Below are 19160 nucleotides of genomic sequence, written 5' to 3'. Positions count from 1 at the left end.
TGTGTTTGGCTATGCCATTAAATCTGTCTACAGCAACTTGAATGCTAGCATGCATTAAGGGAAGGACTTGCTTGCCTGACATAGTAACTTGAATGTGTTTCTGCAATTAGGCACTGCCTTGACTGCAAAGGTCAGAGAGATTGCATTTTTCTGCACCGTAATGTAGCACACAACGTAATGCTGCTCTTTCTTTTTACAGATACTTCCCATGTAATTACAAACATACCTGTTCTAAACCTAATAAAGTACTTTAGCTCTGTACAAACGAAAATGCTCTTTTAAATTCAAGTTTTTCTGCTACTTTTACTTTAGTGCCATGGAGCTCTGAACCTGGGCTCTTTCTGTGGCACTTTAGCATCACACACTTGTTGTCACTGTCACTGCGTTCCCATATCTCACATTAGCATGACGACTAAGATGCATAAAAGAGCACTAATTTTCTCACTGAAAGTGGACATATTTGTCTTATCTTTGGAATACCTTAGACGTAGTCTTCTGGCATAAGTGTACATCTGAAAAAATACAGAAAGCAGTCTCCTCAACAAGTGGGTGCACATGTGTTGCATGAAGTTACTCAAAGTTAGCCTAAGCAACTTCCATTGTATACTCCTTGTGTTTTTCTTTGTACAGGTATCCTCTGAAGAAGCAAGACGTATTAAATGCTTGAGAAGCTAGTCAAAGGTCAATGTTATTGCCTGTATGGAGATCCTGCATATCCCTTATGACCTGTGCTGTTGAAACCGTACGGCGGGGCCAACCTAAGAACACAGCAGCGTATGTTCAACAAAAGGATGAGTGCTGTGAGACAAGCAGTCGAATGGAGCTTTGGGAGGATTGCGAGGCTCTTTGCCTTACTAGAGTTCAGAAAAAAACCAGATGGTTGCATAGTCGCTGGCCTATGTTTCCATATTTTAAATATAACTTTTAATTAAGCACTTTTTTCTATGGTGGCCTTAAACATTAGGGGGTGAACATAGGTTTTCTCAGCAATAAAATTAGTTACAGGAAAACTAATTAAATATTTAAAATCAGCAGAAACAACCACACAAGCCTGTGCATTTTGACCAAGATCAGTGGAGAAATAAACGAAAAATGTCAAAGGTGAGTCTGCTCTCTTAAGAAGTGCCAACAATTTTTTTTCGTGCTATCAAGCATCTTCTTTCGACCTATTCTGAATTCAGCTTGAAAGCTTTCTAGCCTGTGCTTAAGCAACGACATCTTGCGCTCTTCAAGGGTGAGGCGCCTCTCATCATAATCGAGTTTACTGTGCTGGCGCTCCATTTCTTTTCGGCTTAAAATAAACTCTTGATCCTCCCTCCTCGAAAGCAGCTGCACTCCCATGCCTTGCAGTCCTCCCATTCCTGAAAAACAGGAAATAGTTATCAAAGAAGGTTCTGACGTGCATGTTTGCATTCTTTTTCACAACTCCTTTCTTGTTTATAAATAATCACACGAGCAAATGTAGTAATGAGGTTGACCTCACTTTGCTTGTTTTCTCTAAACATTACGATGTATTTAAAAACTTTATTCTATGTGTTGAGTTGTTCTATGTTATAACTGTACTTCTTGTGCCTTCTTTATGACGTGAGCTGCTGAAGGCCAGCTGCTACTAGCCTTATACCTGCAACACACAAGTTGCAAGATTGCTTTTTCGTCTTTTTTTTCATTTCTACTTATTTGACGTTTTCATGATTAACTAGGTGCTTCGTGCCTTATCTCCCCTTACTACCCTGTGACCACATCTTTACTGTGAAGTTACAGCAGACTAATTGCCCAATGGTTAGTTTACTTGGAGTATTGGGTACTTTCTATTATGTAGTCGCCTTTGCAGCAGGTCACAGCTGAGTGCCAATAATAGCTTGCAATCAAACATGAGCGAGCCTTAACTGATTCTTTGCCAGCGCCTACTTAATCTTGAGTACCGTCTTCTTTACCTGGCCATTTAATGAAGATTGAATATTCTTAATGGGATAGAACCATCATGAGAGTTTGGCATGCTGATGCTTGACAGCTGGGGAGCCAGGATCGGCTCGGTATTTAGTGGATGTTCGGCTGATGCACCCAGGTGAAGCAGGGTTATTTGGAGTGGTTGTGCATAACTTGTGTACATCACATAGAGCAATGTGAAAAGTTCCGTATTTTGGTTTCTCGAAGCACAAGAATGCTCTCTTAAATATACAAGTGACGTCACATGGCTCAGATTATTGATTCAGCATGGTTGCACTACAATACAAGCATACTTATTTCGGTGACAATCAAGCACCCCGAACATTTACAAGTCACTTCCTTGTTCTTTCATCATTGTGACCCCTCCCTATACTTTGACTTTGCTTAAAACATACCTGGTACACTTCAAATGATGTTTTTATCTCTTCTACTACTCAGTGTGAAAATGTATATGCTTTGCGTCAGGTGTATCTTTTGGTGTTCACAACCCATTGTATTTTGAAAGTTTATCTTGCTCAGAACATGCTATGTCCACTTTTTATGTTACTCCTTAAGAGGTGATGGTTGAGAGATTTGGTGTTTATATTCTGCCTTTTGCCCTTTTTTGTGCATATAGTGTAAGGCTAATGTTTTTATAAATCTGGTGGTGAAGTTACTAGCATTTAGGTCTCATGTATTGGTTCTTGCGGACAAATCAAGTTCTCCTTAGTACGTGGATTACACACTTGCCCAGGCAAGTTACACTATTGCATTTCCCAAATTTTTTTGCATGACACATTCCTGACTGAAGCCTCATGTGACAGGCAGACACTACTGCTGCACTAAAGACAATGAAATTAACTGTGAAGAAGATTTGCCTGCAGCAAGCAGCATCGCCAACGCCCGGCTCTCTGAGCTCGTGCTTTGGTTCGTTGATGTGCTGATCGCTTGACAGTTCTTCACGCTGCCTTGTCGCTGTCTTTAACGGCTAATAAACCTCTTCACATTTGGTAGAGGTGCTGTTAATCCCCGTTGCTACATCCTGGAGCTGCGAAGCCGCACGCTATCGCCTGCCATAACTGACAACGCCACAACATCAGCGCCTTCGCCCCAGTTCAACTGCCCTGGCGATCCTGCGCTACGGGGTCCGAAGGTGTTTAGCGGTGCGGATGGGACCGATGTCGAAGACTGGCTCGAGCATTACGAATTGATGAGCGCCAACAATAAGTGGGATGAAGCCGAGAAGCTGGGCCACGTCATATTTTATCTCACTGGCATTGCCGAATTGTGGTTTACCAACCACAAACACAACAACCCCACATGGAGTGTCTTCAAGACGTCATGTGCTGAAGTGTTCGGTTGGCCGGCTCTCCGCAAGCAGCGGGCAGAACAGCGCTTGCGCATCCGCCCTCAGCCGACTGGCGAGACCTTTACCAGCTATATTGAGGACGTCGTCGACCTTTGTCGACGTCCGAATGACTCCATGCCCGAATCTGACAAGGTCAAACACATCTTGAAAGGCATCGACGAAGGCGCATTTCAAATGCTCTTGGAAAGAAATCCGAGCCCACTCTCCGAAGTCGTCAGCTTGTGTCAGAGCTACGACGAGTTGAAGAAGCAACGCACTCTGACTCGGCAGCCTCACCATGGTGGTGAGTCACTGTCCAGTTTCGACACCCTGCCAGACAATTAACCGTTGCTTCAACAAGTTCGAGTCTTTGTCCGTGAGGAAGTCGCATGCCAACTTTGCCTAGTGCCCTTCACCCACGAGACCACCACCTGTCTACCTGCCCCACTTCGCAAAGCTATTTCGGAAGAGGTTGCCCAAGATATTCCTCTTGCGCACCACGAGCCGCCTCTATCCAGCCGTGTTCACTGCCAGCGTGTCGCGCAGCCGGTAGGCCCTCCTGTCGCCTATCAGCCAGCCGTGCAGCCTGTGGCCGCACCCCTAACGCATGCAGCGCAGCCTGTGGCTCCTCCTGTCGCCTGTTCGCAAGAGATGCAGCCTGTAGCAGCGCCGTTCACATATGCAGACGCCGTGCGTAAGCTTCCGCAACCACCCTACACCTCGCGCTCACAGCCCGCACACCCAGCTGCTTATACTGCACCTTGTGTGGCACCACCAGTCGCCAATCCTTGGAGGACGCCCGATAACCGACCGATATGCTACGCCTACTTCACTCCCGGATACGTTGCCCGCTACTGCCGCCGTCGACCTCAGATGTTCGGCGACTATGTCCGATCGTCGCAACCGGGCAGCCAAATCTTCGCGCAATACGGGCCGGTCTCGTCACCTCGCTATGCCCCTCCGAAAGACCCCGACTTTGTGACGCCGCGCGCACCCTCTCCTCGTCAGCGATCGCCCTCCCCCATGCATCGCCGGCCCAGACCTTCTGACCAGAAAAACTAAGCACCGCAGTTCAAGAGGCAAGAACTGCGCCATTTTTGAACTGTCTAAGCCCTCGCTCTCTCCTGATAACGTGGTCGCAGTAACTGTTGAAGGTTATTGTACTTTCGCCCTTGTGGACACTGGCGCTGCTGTTTCTGTTATTGCCGCTAATGTCTGCCGTGTATTACAAAAAGTCATGACGCCGATTTCGGGACTGTCACTCCATACCGCAAGTGCACAGCAAGTAACGCCTCTCGCAGCCTGCACTGCAAGAGTGTCCATCGAAGGCATTGTTTACATTGTGGAGTTTATTGTCCTCGCTGTCTGTTCGCATGACGTCATCCTCGGATGGGACTTCATATCCCGCCATAATGCCGTCATCGACTGCGTACGCGCTGAAATTGAGTTTTCACCCTTTTGTGATGTCCCGTTACTTGACGCTCTACATCAGCCGCCGAAGTTGTTCGTGCATGAAGATACACATATTTCACCTGAAAATTTCGCACTTGTTCCAGTTTCATGCAACGCCTACACTGACACTACATTTTTTACGCCTTCCAATATCTTCAAGAGTCGTCGATCTCTGCCGCTGCCTTTCGCAACGATTGACCTTGCCGCCAGAAGAAGCAATATGTTCATATTCAACCCTCTTTCCACACCTGTCACTTTGCTCGCGGGGGAATGTCTCGGCCGCGTGCAGGATCTCGACCCTTCGTCTTTGGTTGATGTCCCGGATAACTACTGCGACCACCCAAAATCACTGTCGGCCCTCGAGAAGTCGTCCAAAGATACGTTTTCCAGCGCCATTGCCGACACCCTCACTTCCACCGAACATGCCGACCTGCTTGATCTTCTGCATGAGTTCCGAAATTCTTTCGATGTGTCGCAACCTCAACTAGGCCGCTCGTCGTAAGTCAAGCATCTTGTTGACACCAGCCTACACCAGCCCCTGCATCAAAGACCATACCATGTCTCCACTGAAGAGCGCCGTGTCATCAACGATCAAGTCGAAGGTATGCTGCGTAGAAACGTCATTCGACCACCTCACTGTCCCTGGGCGTCTCCTGTCGTTCTGGTGCGTAAAAAAGACAGATTTATCCGATTTTGCGTGAAGTATTGTCGTTTGAATAAGATAACTCGCAAGGACGTATGTCCTTTGCCGCGCATTGAAAACGCCATTGACACCCCTCACGGAGCGAAATTCTTCTCGTCGCTAGATTTGCGGTCTGGCTACTGGCAAGTTCCAATGGCTAAAGCCGATCGCCAAAAAACTGCATTTATTACACCTGACGGACTATACAAGTTTAACGTCATGCTTTTTAGTCTTTGTAACGCGCCCGCGACATTTGAACGAATTATGGATAATACACTACGTGGCCTCAGGTGAAATATGTGCCTCTGCTACCTCGATGACGTCATGGTTTTCTCGCACAACTTTCCTACGCACCCCCTTCGCCTCAGGCACGTTTTGACTTGTCTCACCAATGCTGGCCTGCAGCTTAACCTGAAAAAATGCCGCTTCGCTGCACGCGAGCTCGTCATCCTAGGCCACATCGTGTCGAAGCATGGAGTACTACCTGACCCGGCAAAACTTTGAGCAGTCGCGAAATTTCCCAAGCTGACGACCATGGGGGAATTTCGCAGTTTTGTAGGCCTATGCTCTTACAACGCCTTCTATACTAGTACAGGAGGCGTTGGCTCTTATTTCCAGCGCTTGTTCGCACTTTTGCATCCATCATGTCACCATTAACCTAGCTTCTTCGCGGTGACATTAACCTCTCCTCCTGGTCCCCTGCGTGTGGTGTTGCCTTCACTACTCTGCGCCGTCTGCTCACCTCCCCACCTATTCTTCGCCACTTCGACCCGACGGCTTCTACCGAAGTGCACACAGACGCCAGCGGCGTCGGCCTAGGCGCTGTCTCTGTCCAACGAAAGCCCGGCTCAGAATACGTTGTAGCCTACGCTAGCCGCACTCTGACGAAAGCCGAAACTAATTACAGCGTGACAGAAAAAGAGTGTTTGGCTCTGGGGTGGGCGCTTGGAAAGTTCCGGCCGTACTTATACGACCACCCGTTCGATCTAGTAACTGATCACCACGCGCTCTGCTGGCTCTCCACGCTGAAAGACCCATCTGGCCGCCTTGCGCGATGGGCACTCCGCATCCAGGAGTACGACATTCGCGTCGTATACCACTGCGGACGCAAACACTCTGACGCTGATGCCCTGTCCCGCTCACCTTTACCGTCAGATCCGACGTGCGGAAATACTCGCCTCGAGACCTTGTCATCGCTAAATCTCGACTCGATTGCCACCGAACAACGTCGTGACCCGTGGATCGCATCTCTTCTCAAATATCTACCCGGTACGCCCAACCTTCCGGTATCTCGATCCCTTTGACGTCAAGCTTTCTATTTTGCCATCCGCGATCAACTTCTTCATCGACGCAACTACGCTCCTGATGGCCGCTGGTGGCTGCTGGTCATTCCACACACTTTACGATCGCAGGTATGCGCCTCTCTTCACGAGGATCCACAATGTGGCCACGCCAGGGTGTTCAAAACCTATGGACACCTTCGCCATCGGTATTACTGGCACGGCATGTACAATTTTTTACGCCAATTTGTACAGTGCTGTCCTGACTGCCAGCGACGCAAATCAACACCGCTACGTTCGACTGGCGAATGGCAGCCACTGCCGTCCCTGCCAAGCTATTTGATCGCGTTTGCGTTGACGTCTATGGCCCCCTTCCATTGACAACAGATGGCAATCGGTGGATTGCAGTGGTGGTCGAACATCTAAAACGCTACGCCGAAACAGCCGCTTTACCGACCGCTACCGCTCAGGATGTCGCCTTTTTCATTTTACGTCGCTTCATCCTTCGACATGGTGCACCTCGAGAGCTCCTTAGTGACAGAGGCCGCGCTTTCCTCTCCGAGGTCGTCGAAGCTCTGCTTTCGGAATGCCACGTCATTCATCGCAAAACGACAGCATACCACCCGCAGATTAGTGGGCTAACGAAACGGTTTAACCGCACGCTGGGTGATATGCTCTCAATGTATGTGGCATTTAATCATAGCAACTGGGACCATGTTCTCCCATACGTCACATTCGCATATAATACTGCAATACAAACAACCACAGGATTTTCAGCTTTCTTTCTTTTTTATGGACGTGACCCTTCCCATACAATCGATACTCTACTTCCCTACCATCCTGATGCTTCCGAATGTCCACCTATCTCCGATGCTGCTTGACAAGCCGAAGAGTGCCGCCAGCTCGCCCGTGCGTTCACCTCGGACGAGCAGCAACGCCGGAAAAAAACTGTTGCACCTCTCTTCCGGATCTCAGTTATGGCTTAGGGTCTCTCATGTGGCTTGCCATCTCATACCAAATTCCGGCACTCTCATCAAAACTTGTCCCCCGGTACGAGGGGCCTTACACCGTTATAGAGAAAACCTCTCCGGTAATTACCTAATTGAGCCAGTTTCCCGATCGGATGACATGCGCCGGCGTGCACGTGACATCGTCCATGTTTCCTGCCTAAAACCGTGTCATGAGCCCCTCCCTGCAACTTCTTAGGTCGCCAGGATGGCTCCTTTTTCAGTGGGGGCGATTGTGAAGATATGCCTGCAGCAAGTAGCATTGCCAATGCCCGGCTCTCTGGGCTCGTGCTTCGGTTCGTTGCTGTGCTGATTGCTGGACGTTTCTTCACGCTGTCTCGTCGCTGTCTTTAACGGCTAATAAACCTCTTCACATAACCAATTAAGAACCAATGCAAGTGGCCACAAAAACCGGCAAGAGATATGTGGCACTCAAATGCTGATGTGCCTGCACATAATGAACTTCATTGCACTGCTTTTATTGTGTACTTGTATGTGGTTTGTGTCTCATTAAACCCAAGAAAGCACAGGAGAAATTGTAATACTTTATCATAGTGTAGTAATTATAAAATTAAAAGCAAAAAAATTCAAAGTGAGCGAACAGACAACTGCCATCGGTAGGCACCAAACCTATGACCTTCGGATGGTGCATATGATACTCTAGCAACTGGGCTGCAACGTTCTCCCATACGCTTTATTGTGTATTTATGTGCATTTATCCCTAGAATTCGGTTCTTTCGTTATGACAAGGGCACAGCATAAAGATACCACCCACAAATTATAAATCCATTATAGATAGCAGCAGTTCAACGGCTCAGAAAACGTTGACCACAGTTACTTCTCATCAGCGAACAGAATATTTTCCCATAGCTGTGACTCCATTTGTCATCAGTATAGTTTACCATACCTATTTGGCCTGTTCGCATTGTTTGCCGTCTTTTCTGGGCTTGCACGGGTCCTTGTGCTTGGTAGTCAAAGTAGCTTTCCTCGGCTGCCTGTTCTTGACTGGCTGGTTTTTGAGCAGCTCGCTCTCGACCTGCTGGTCCTTGAGTATCTGGCTCTTGCCCTGGTGATTCTTGGGTGGCTGGGTGTTGTGCTTTAGTGTCAGGCACTGTTTTTTAATGTATTTATTACACACACTTTCAAGAACACGCTAACATCAGCATCAAACTTAGCTTTTACACGCACGTCCAAAGATGCATGGTAAATGTCACATAATACTACTGTCGCTGACGAGCCTATACAAATGTGTGCTTTTTGTACATAGTAATATTTGTCCCTAAACACAAAACAGTTATGCGCCTATGTCTGTTACAGGTCGGCACACTTACACTCATTGCATGGACATGAGTACTAGTGAGAGTGAGTGGAGGTGACTGCGAGTCCTGGAAAAATTAGAGAGAGTGAGTGTTCTCCCACACTGCCAACCTTTGATGTCCGTATAATATCTGCTGTGTGTTCCTTGTGTTCGTGTTTTTTCACGCTGAACAGTACCAAGCTCTGAAAATATCAGTGGCATGCTTGCTCATCGTGTGTACTTGTCAGACCTGTTGATTGTAGATTTTGTTCTTTTCCTTGCATTTGCTACTTACACGTACTGCACAAAACTTGGCTCTGCAAGGGAAACGATTGAAGGGTAGAGCTTGTGCTGCACCTTTCGCAATTCTTTGCACATGAACAAACTGTGGTATGCAAGATACCTAAAAATGGATCGCCTCTTCATAACTAGAAATAAAACGAGTGAAATCGCAGCTTTATTGTATTTCACTAAAGCCTATTGAACGAAACACACCATGCTTTAGGGAGTTGTGGTGCGTACTGTGGACGACTGAATAAAACGTGTTATTAACCTGTTGGACACATACGTGATCGCTTGGTTGCAAACAGCTGCTGAATGGTCCTTGTGCTGGCTTCAGTAGGCCCACCTTGGGACACGCCATTATCTTCTGTTATTCTGTCATATATTGCATCAGCACATCTGATGCAACAACCCCATCTGCATAACAGAATACAGAAAGCACAACCCAGCAATTAAATGTTTACATGAGTTCAAATAAATATCTTGGAAATTTACTCAGCAAATACAGATACACATTCTCTACCCTGCCGATTACCATGAACCGTTAATACACTTGTATTCGATTGTGGTTTATTTAAACAGCAATGGGCCATCTAATTTCAACAAAAACCTGTTCCGTCCGAGTGGCCATTGTCTAGGTCGTCTGTGTGTATATAGTTCATACTGAAGAAAAAAGGGGGTCTCCACTAAAATAACTATAACAGACTAGAATAAGACATGACATGTATTTGTTCTAATGCTGCCTCCCCCCCCTTCGTTTTTCTCTTCAACATGAATCCAAACCAACTCGCCCACCTATCTGGGATTCTGCTACTTGAGTCGTGTTTAGGATAGTCGAGCCAGAGGTGACAGACATCATCATCTTAGCGGCGGCTCGAATATATTGATGAAAAAATAAAGTTGGAGCACATTTTAGCTTCACCTTCATGAGTTGAATGCGATAACGTTATCCTGTTGCTAGTGCATGCTCAAACAACTAAGTGCATGTTCGTTTGTATGATGATACTCGGGAGGTGTAAATTGTGAATAACTACATTGTAATCGATAAAGACAAAAATGTCTTCGGTCAGTGAAGCTTCAGCATATGACTACATTTTGTGCGATGGGTGCATGCTTTAAACCACGAACAATTTCGCACGTGAAATCTTCCCAACTTCTTATGCACTCACAAGGTGAAAGGGAATACTCGCAGTAGCATATGTGCCTTTTTGTAATAAGTGGCCACCTTTAGACCACGAAGTTTTTAAGATAATGACCAGTTCCAACTCCCGTTGGTAATGTACAATTATACCACGCAATAGTACAGTTGCATTGTGAAGCCTCTATACATGATGTATATGTTGTAAACCACGAGAGGTATTGTCAAATCATTTCCGAAAAGAGGAAGTTATTTTAAGTGTACTTCCAAACAGACGTGTGTATGTCTTTTGTGGAACACCAGTTTAGTACGCAGAAGACCTGCTTTCAGTCCTCACTAGGACAGAAAAAATTTTATTATTTATTTTATTCGGCTTTTTCTGAATTTTTTGTTCAGGCAGAAGATGATTATTTCACACCCACAACCGATGACACTGACGCAAAAGCTTGATTTTTCTGCAAAACAGTCTTTTTAAAGGGCCAATAAACATCCCAGACGCCGATGCGGCCCCCTTTGTTCATAGAACCCTAATGCACTGAACCGAATGCCTTAACCCTATCACACGCAAGAGATAGATAGCTGAAACAAAACAAAAATGGCAGCTAGTTTACGAAGCCATATTCAATGACCCAATGAAAGCATGTTAAGTTGTTGGAGATCATTCCATGTCCAAGTGACATGTCATGCATGAGGCACCGATGTTTGCAGCAGCATGTTATGGAGTGAAACTCGGCATGCGCTGCAGCGTACAGTGCATATAAGGCGTTATGCAGTACTTGAGCGCGAAAACGGCACAAGTTAGATGCACGCGATCTTGTACACGCTGCACTTTTATAAGAGCACAGCCTACGAGACATCCTAGCTGTCGCCCACAGTCAGGTACTTCCGTATGTGTAGCCACCAATCGCGATTGAGGTCGGTAAGTTGCATCCGACAGTCGTCGTGTGTGCCGCAATTCACACCCCACTTAACAACACCTGCCGTGCACATGAAGTCATCCACCTCGGAGAAACTCTTGAGGCTGTTCTGTATACGCGACACCGCTTCGTTTTTGTCGATGGAAGCGAGTTCCTGCACTTCAGCCACCACCGCGGGGCTCCAGTGCACAACCTCGAGAGCTGAGGCGCAGTACTGATGTCTCGTTCCCGTGACGAAATGTGCCGCGCGCGTCACGAGCGACCAGTTGTGGCTCACGGCGCTACTGACAGGGAACGCACCCTTGTACTGCAAGATGTACAGCTTAATCTCCATGCAGGTGAGCGTGTAGTTGCTCGAGATTATTGGCCACAGCATCTGGAAAACGAAACGAGCAACTCGCCGTTGCCCGGGTTGAGGAACAGCTCGCAAAGCGTACGAGTCGCCTGCAGCTTGTCAACAAGTATTTGAGCCTCAGTATCGTCGAAATCAACGTACTCCCGCGACAGCTTGCGTATGCTCTTGTTGATGGACAACGCTTGCATCAGCGCCCTCTCCCCACAGTCGGTGGTGCTCAAGGTAACGTACATTTGCTTCACTTCTAGATTTCTGGGCACTGTCGTGCACGCAATGTACTTTACCAAAAGAGATATGGTATCACCGTCAATCCGCTTATACAGCACGAGAAACAGCGACGTCACGTGACTGCACGAAGGTAGCACAGTCAGAGCGCTACGCAGTGGGCTTAATCCATGGAGGCTCATCTCCACGACGCGGATGCTAGATGGGTCCTCGCAATCCCTTAGTGTGACGACGCGTTGTTCAAGGTCGTGAGGCTTTGGGAGGGTGAAGCGCTCCAGCACGCCAGCCTCCCGCAAAACTTGATGTATCTCGATTACGGCCGCCGCCACGAGACGATCCACGGTGATGCTTTTCAGGGATTTGTGTGACGCAAGCATCTTGAAAAGGGAACTGCACTCCTCCAGACTGAAGCAAGCAAGGTCCATAGTCTGCCTCTCCAGCGTAGTGTTCTTGGAGAGAGCCGTTATCTACGGAGAGATCCGGTCGGACGAGCCATCAGATTCAGGAAATCTGCTACCTTCGTACCAATAGCACTTCACTATGTGGAATGCCCACAGCGACCGCTTTTAAGCGAGCATCTCGGCGATGAAGCGGCTGCTCTCGTTACTAAGCACGAAATTAATGATCGTCACTTCGGAGATAGTTGAGGGGCTGAACAGCGAGCGGATGACCAGAGTCGGTACAATGTCGTCGTTGCTACTGTGCGACTTCAAGACAAGGCGACGAAGCTTGTGGTTCTCGTAGGTAGTAGGCGAACTCGACGCCGTGCCGGCACAAAACCAGGCTCGCGCTCCTGCATAACGAGAGCGATGTGACTGTCCTGTTTCTCTTGAGTCTGTCAAAAATGACGACGGCCCCTGCGGTACTCAGGTGACGCGCGCTCAGTCTGAGCGTCGTCAGGGATGTGATTCGCAACAGTAACGTCGGGAGACCCACACAGATATACTGTTCGGGACTCGTAACCTTGCAGTAGAGCTCTTCGAGGTGGTCCAGGCGTGGTCACGCGGTATATAAGCTCTTATAGGGTCTCACGGACGTCAAGAACAGACGAACTTTGAGCTTTCGAAGGACCGGACTCTTGGACAAGGCGTCACCTATCATATGTTGGTAGCCATTGCATACGTAGTCGTTTAATACAACGGACACTAAACAGCGGTGATAAAACAGCAAGCAGTGCAGAAGCGCAGCGGCTTCAGGTTCCCGCACCTGCGAGGTTAAGCCTCTCGGCTCTATCGGGACGACAGAAAGTTGTCGCGGGTAATTCTTCCTCAGCTCGAGACGTGAACGCCAGAAGACTTCATTCCAGGAGGCAAGGTTTCTGAAGATATGAGAAGGCCGACCCTCGCTGCTCGTGCACCAAGTCGTGCACAGAGTCAGAGCCCGAAGTTTGCGCTTGGGCATTACGAATGATCGAGTCCGCCAATTCACGGCAATGGCGATTTTAGCAACGCACGTTGGTTGGTTTTCCTCCGAGTATGCTATGGGCAGAGCAAACACAGACGCTTTTCGCGAAGATGATACGAAAACTGCGTTCAGCGAACCTCGATTACTTGTCTACGTTTTGCTCCGAGAAGACTACAAGTGGAGAGGCCAGCAGTAGGTGCACTCGCGACATCTTTAAAATGCAGTCAATGTCCGAAATAAGTACATAGGTTCTTGGGTTCTTCTCAGACCTACACGTTATTTCTAAGCACCCGCAGTCACTTCCGACATCTTCATGCTCACCAGTGAATTTTTCACTCTCTAAACCATCTTGGTCCGTCCAACGCCTTTCTCGTCCCTTCTTTTCTTTTTTCTGTCTCCTCACAACGGCTTTAACACAACCACTGGCGGTCTTAAAGTTTGTGCACAACTCGCGAAGAACACCGCACCTCTTCACACCATACACACCGGGTCGCCCCACGGCTCGCATGACACAGCGAGAGAACGATGATGGTAGTGGTCCGATTCGGCGATGTCAGAAGCTCGCGTTCGCGGAGGCCAGCAGAACTGACACCAGTGCGAGACCAACTGAGGAGGGACGCCTTCTGCGGCGCACGAGGGTTGGGAGTACTGCGGTGGCGATTGCCTCCGACAAGCACCGGCAGAGAAGATCGGTCCGATCTCAGGCAACGAAGCTCCCGAGGACGGATCACCCAGCGGTTCCACTGTCGACGGTTGCGGACTCTACGGATTCAGAACGCGAACAAATCCGGCGTGAGTGCATTCAACAGTCCACCACGCCGACGAGCCGGAACGCAGAATGAGCGTGCACCATCGCAAGGCGCAGCGTCCAATCGGTAGGCTGCCCGCTGCGCTATCTACTGGAATGTCAGAATGCATGGATGGATGGTTGTGACTGTACCCCTTAGATCCGGCGCGGCTAGCGCCACCTAGCCATAATACTTAGTTAACTAACCTATAGATTTACCTTTTTTTCCTTCATATTGTGAGGTTGAGGATTCGTACTTTGCAGTGAAGGGTTTAATTTTCAATCGTGCCTTGACGTTAGCCACCAATCAGATAACCTCTTTCTAGTTAAGACTACCGGCTTAAAGTCTATTTTGCCCTCCCTGTCCCTAAACCCCAGTGCCCAACAGAAAGGAGCGCCCTCTTCAGAAGCTTGGAACTGGTTTCGTCTCACGGCACCAAGGTACTGGGGAGAAGAGCGCACCCAGCTTCTTTCTCTCTCCCAAAGGTGGAGCAGATCTGGGCAATAGTGCTAAGGGGAAGGTGGATCATATTGTAGGCACAATTGTAGGCATTGTGCCGTGCTCCCTACAAGGGTCCAGAAATTAGGTACCTTCTTCCTCTTATAACTGCTACCCGCACCACTGGATTCATTTTGAAATATTGGTAGTGCAAGAAGAAACGTCCCTTGTTTCTAAAATTCCGACAAGTTCGAACTTGAGGTTCTGGTCGTCCCAGTCACGAATGGCGATTTTGATCAAGTATGAAAATTCAGCAGATCCAGCGTGCCCTGAGAATCGACGTTACGCAGGGCATGTAGAGAAAAGGTGACAGTGTTGAAATATTTTATTGAGAGACACGTCATGAAATAACGCCTAATATATGCACAAATCCTCCTCGCCCAGATATATGTTGAACTTTCACGAACGTTTATATAATGTTTGCGACATTTAATAGTTTACGCTGAGCAAAAATTGTACGCTTTGTTTTTGTGAGTGTGCATGTGTTTAAATAATGTTCTTATTCCTCTATCCGTCATTCGCAAAATGTAAGTAAGATATTTACTGTCTCTTTCTTATTTCAGAGTGTAGCTTGGGGTTTCTCGCATGTAGCAAGATTGTTTATAACACAGAAAAGCCCAAAATGCACCCCCAAGCTGTATCAGTTAGCAAATATGTGTGTATTGTGCGTTTTCTTGGTACAGCATCTACTGTCCTGCTGTATGCCTTGTAAGGGGGGCCCGAATCCTTGTCAACTGAGCAGCGCTTCGATTTTTGTTTGGACCTGCTCCATTTTTTGTGTGTGATGGCAAGATAAATGAAATAAAATTGAATGAAATCGAACCGCCTGTTTGTGCTTGCGTAATGGTGTCAACAGGAACATGAGTATTACCAACACCAGAAGCCATGAGCCTACACGAAGCGCTGGTGCTCACGAGAATAGTACCCTAGACACTGCTACCTTAATAAACTTCAGCAGATGGCAGCTTACTGCAATTGATGTGAACCCGGCATGACAACTGTGTCATAGTAGTACATATGTAATGTTTATAAGATTACATTGCGAGCACTGCAACCCGAATAGCCATTTCACAAACATTAGGGTCTATTTGAATGTAGTTCCGATACCTGGCGTGTCTCTATAGTAGAATATCAGATTGCCACGCAGAATGCTAAGGTTCGATTCCTGCTGGGACCCTGACATTGATTCTTTACATTCGTCGGGTCAACGCGGCTGACGTCAGGTTTTTTTTAACGCTCACGCGTTAAAATTGCCACTGCGTGTTCCCGTCGGTGCTCCGTAGATACTCAGTGTCAATGACCTGTGGCACATACCCGCCCACAGGTATGTGCCACTATCTGGGGAAAAGTGATTGACGACGTGCACGACGGGATATTCACATTATTGATGTTATGACCATTCAATCATATTCGTCAACCCATCTTTCTCTACCATACTTACTTTGGTTTGACCCAAGTTAAGGGGCTGATCACGAGAGCACTCAGACGTGAGCGACCGTAAGACGTAAGATAGATAGATAGATAGATAGATAGATAGATAGATAGATAGATAGATAGATAGATAGATAGATAGATAGATAGATAGATAGATAGATAGATAGATAGATAGATAGATAGATAGATAGATAGATAGATAGATAGATAGATAGATAGATAGATAGATAGATAGATAGATAGATAGATAGATAGATAGATAGATAGATAGATAGATAGATAGATAGATAGATAGATAGATAGGTAGATAGATAGATAGATAGATAGATAGATAGATAGATAGATAGATAGATAGATAGATAGATAGATAGATAGATAGATAGATAGATAGATAGATAGATAGATAGATAGATAGATAGATAGATAGATAGATGATACCAAAAGTCGCTACCCAAAAAATTGTTTTGCATTTATTCTTTGTTCGGGTTTAGGACCCCAAAAGGAGTATGATGTGGGAGACGCCGTAGTAGAGGGCTGCGAAAATTTCGACCATCTGGACAACACATGCCTCAAGCAATTTCGCCTCAATTGAAAGTTAGCAGGATTCGATCCCGAGATCTGATTTTCATGAAAGATACTGTGGACTAGGCATGAGAACCAGAACATTCGCTTAGACGTTAGTATTGCTTTTTTAAAATATACTTGCCTGAAAAAATAAGCATTGAAATTTTGGTGACAGAAAATGTTTTCCAACCAATTCGCGATTTCTGATATTTGACTTCACCTGAGTGAAAAAAGGTGCATTTCATCTCAAATAAACATCTCAAATAAAGATCTCAACCAAAGGACAAAACTCGGTGTATGTTAACTTTCACGCTTTTTATTCTCTTTTTAACAAATCCCGCTGTTTATTCGCGCTCTGTTTTACTTCCTAAAGGGGTTGAAACGTAGCTGCTTTGCCAAAAACAGGGAAGTTCATTGATCTGAAACAGGCTACTTTTATTTTTTCCAAACCGTTTGATTGAAGTCAAGATTGTCACATTACCATTCTTATTTGAAGAAACTTGCATTACTTTGCTGGCCAACAAGTTGGAACCTGTCAGGCGTGTGAAAAAGACAGCCTTCAGGCCACGCCGTTCTTTGTGTACTGAAAGTGAGATATAACACGCAATATAATCACAACGCAGGCGCCCCCTGACAAATGAGAAGCCAGGTTGGACGGCGCAGCAAGCTTCCTCTTGCGAGCAGCCGGTCGACAGGACCGAGGCCGCGGCTGCTCTATGCTGCAGGCACTCGCAGTACAGGATCACCGCTTCGTCTGGGGACGAACGACACCTGCGCGTAAAAAACTGCGCTGACGAGACGAGTCAAATAAGCGATGCGCGAGCCCAGCTCCTGCGACAGCTTATAAAAGAGTAACGCGACCTACCACTTCCACACCATGTTGCGAACAGCATGCGGTCGATTCTGGAGAATAGCTGCGATGTTGATGTCTTGTGGCTTCCCTCCCATGTTGTATGTACAAGTCATCATCATCAGCCTGACTACGTCCACTGCAGGACAAAGGCCTCTCCCATGTTCCGCCAGTTAACCCGGTCCTGTGCTTGCTGCTGCCAATTTATACCCGCAAACTTCTTAATCTCATCTGCCCACCTAACCTTCTGTCTCCCCCTAACCCGCTTCCCTTCTCTGGGAATCCAGTCAGTTACCCTTAATGACCAGCGGTTATCCTGTCTACGCGCTACATGCCCTGCCCATGTCCATTTCTTCTTCTTGATTTCAGCTATGATATCCTTAACCCCCGTTTGTTCCCTAATCCACTCTGCTCTCTTCTTGTCTCTTAAGGTTACACCTACCATTTTTCTTTCCATTGCTCGCTGCGTCGTCCTCAATTTAAGCTGAACCCTCTTTGTAAGTCTCCAGGTTTCTGCTCCGTAGCTAAGTACCGGCAAGATACAGCTGTTATATACCTTCCTTTTGAGGGATAGTGGCAAACTACCTGTCATAATTTGAGAGTGCTTGCCAAATGTGCTCCACCCCATTCTTATTCTTCTAGTTACTTCAATCTCGTGGTTCGGCTCTGCGGTTATTACCTGCCCTAAGTAGACATAGTCTTTTACAACTTCAAGTGCACTATTACCTATCTCGAAGCGCTGCTCCTTGCCGAGGTTGTTGTACATTACTTTCGTTTTCTGCAGATTAATTTTAAGACCCACCTTTCTGCTCTCCTTGTCTAGCTCCGTAATCATGAGTTGCAATTCGTCCCCCGAGTTACTCAGCAATGCAATGTCATCGGCGAAGCGCAGGTTACTAAGGTATTCTCCATTGACTCTTATCCCTAACTGTTCCCATTCTAGGCTTCTGAAAACCTCCTGTAAGCACGCGGTAAATAGCATTGGGGAAATTGTGTCCCCCTGCTTTACACCCTTCTTGATTGGTATTCTGTTGCTTTCTTTATGAAGCACTATGGTAGCAGTTGATCCCCTGTAGATTTCTTCCAGAATGTTTATATATACTTCATCTACGCCCTGATTCCGCAGTGTTTGCATGACGGCTGATATTTCTACTGAATCAAACGCTTTCTCGTAATCTATGAAGGCTATGTATAGAGGTTGGTTATACTCTGAGCATTTCTCTATTACCTGATTGATAGTATGAATGTGGTCAATTGTTGAGTAGCCTGTTCGAAATCCTGCTTGTTCCTTTGGTTGATTGAATTCTAATGTTTTCTTTACTCTGTTAGCAATTACCTTTGTAAATATCTTGTATACTACAGAGAGCAAGCTGATCGGCCTGTAATTCTTCAAGTCCTTGTCATCTCCTTTTTTATGTATTAAGATGATGTTAGCGTTCTTCCAAGACTCTGGTACTCTTCCCGTCAGGAGACACCTCGTAAACAGGGTGGCTAGTTTTTCTAACACAATCTGTCCTCCATCTTTCAGCAGATCTGATGTTACCTGATCCTCACCAGCAGCTTTGCCTCTTTGCATGCTCTCCAAAGCTTTTCTGACTTCTTCTATTATTACTGGTGGGGTGTCATCTGGGTTACTGCTAGTTCTTATAGTATTAAGGCCGTGGTTGTCATGGCTACTGTACAGATCTCTGTAAAACTCCTCTGCTATTTTAA

The sequence above is a fragment of the Rhipicephalus microplus genome, chromosome X, assembly GCF_043290135.1.
Source record: "Rhipicephalus microplus isolate Deutch F79 chromosome X, USDA_Rmic, whole genome shotgun sequence".
In the NCBI taxonomy this organism is placed as follows: domain Eukaryota; kingdom Metazoa; phylum Arthropoda; class Arachnida; order Ixodida; family Ixodidae; genus Rhipicephalus; species Rhipicephalus microplus.
Note: the sequence above shows the minus strand (reverse complement) of the source record.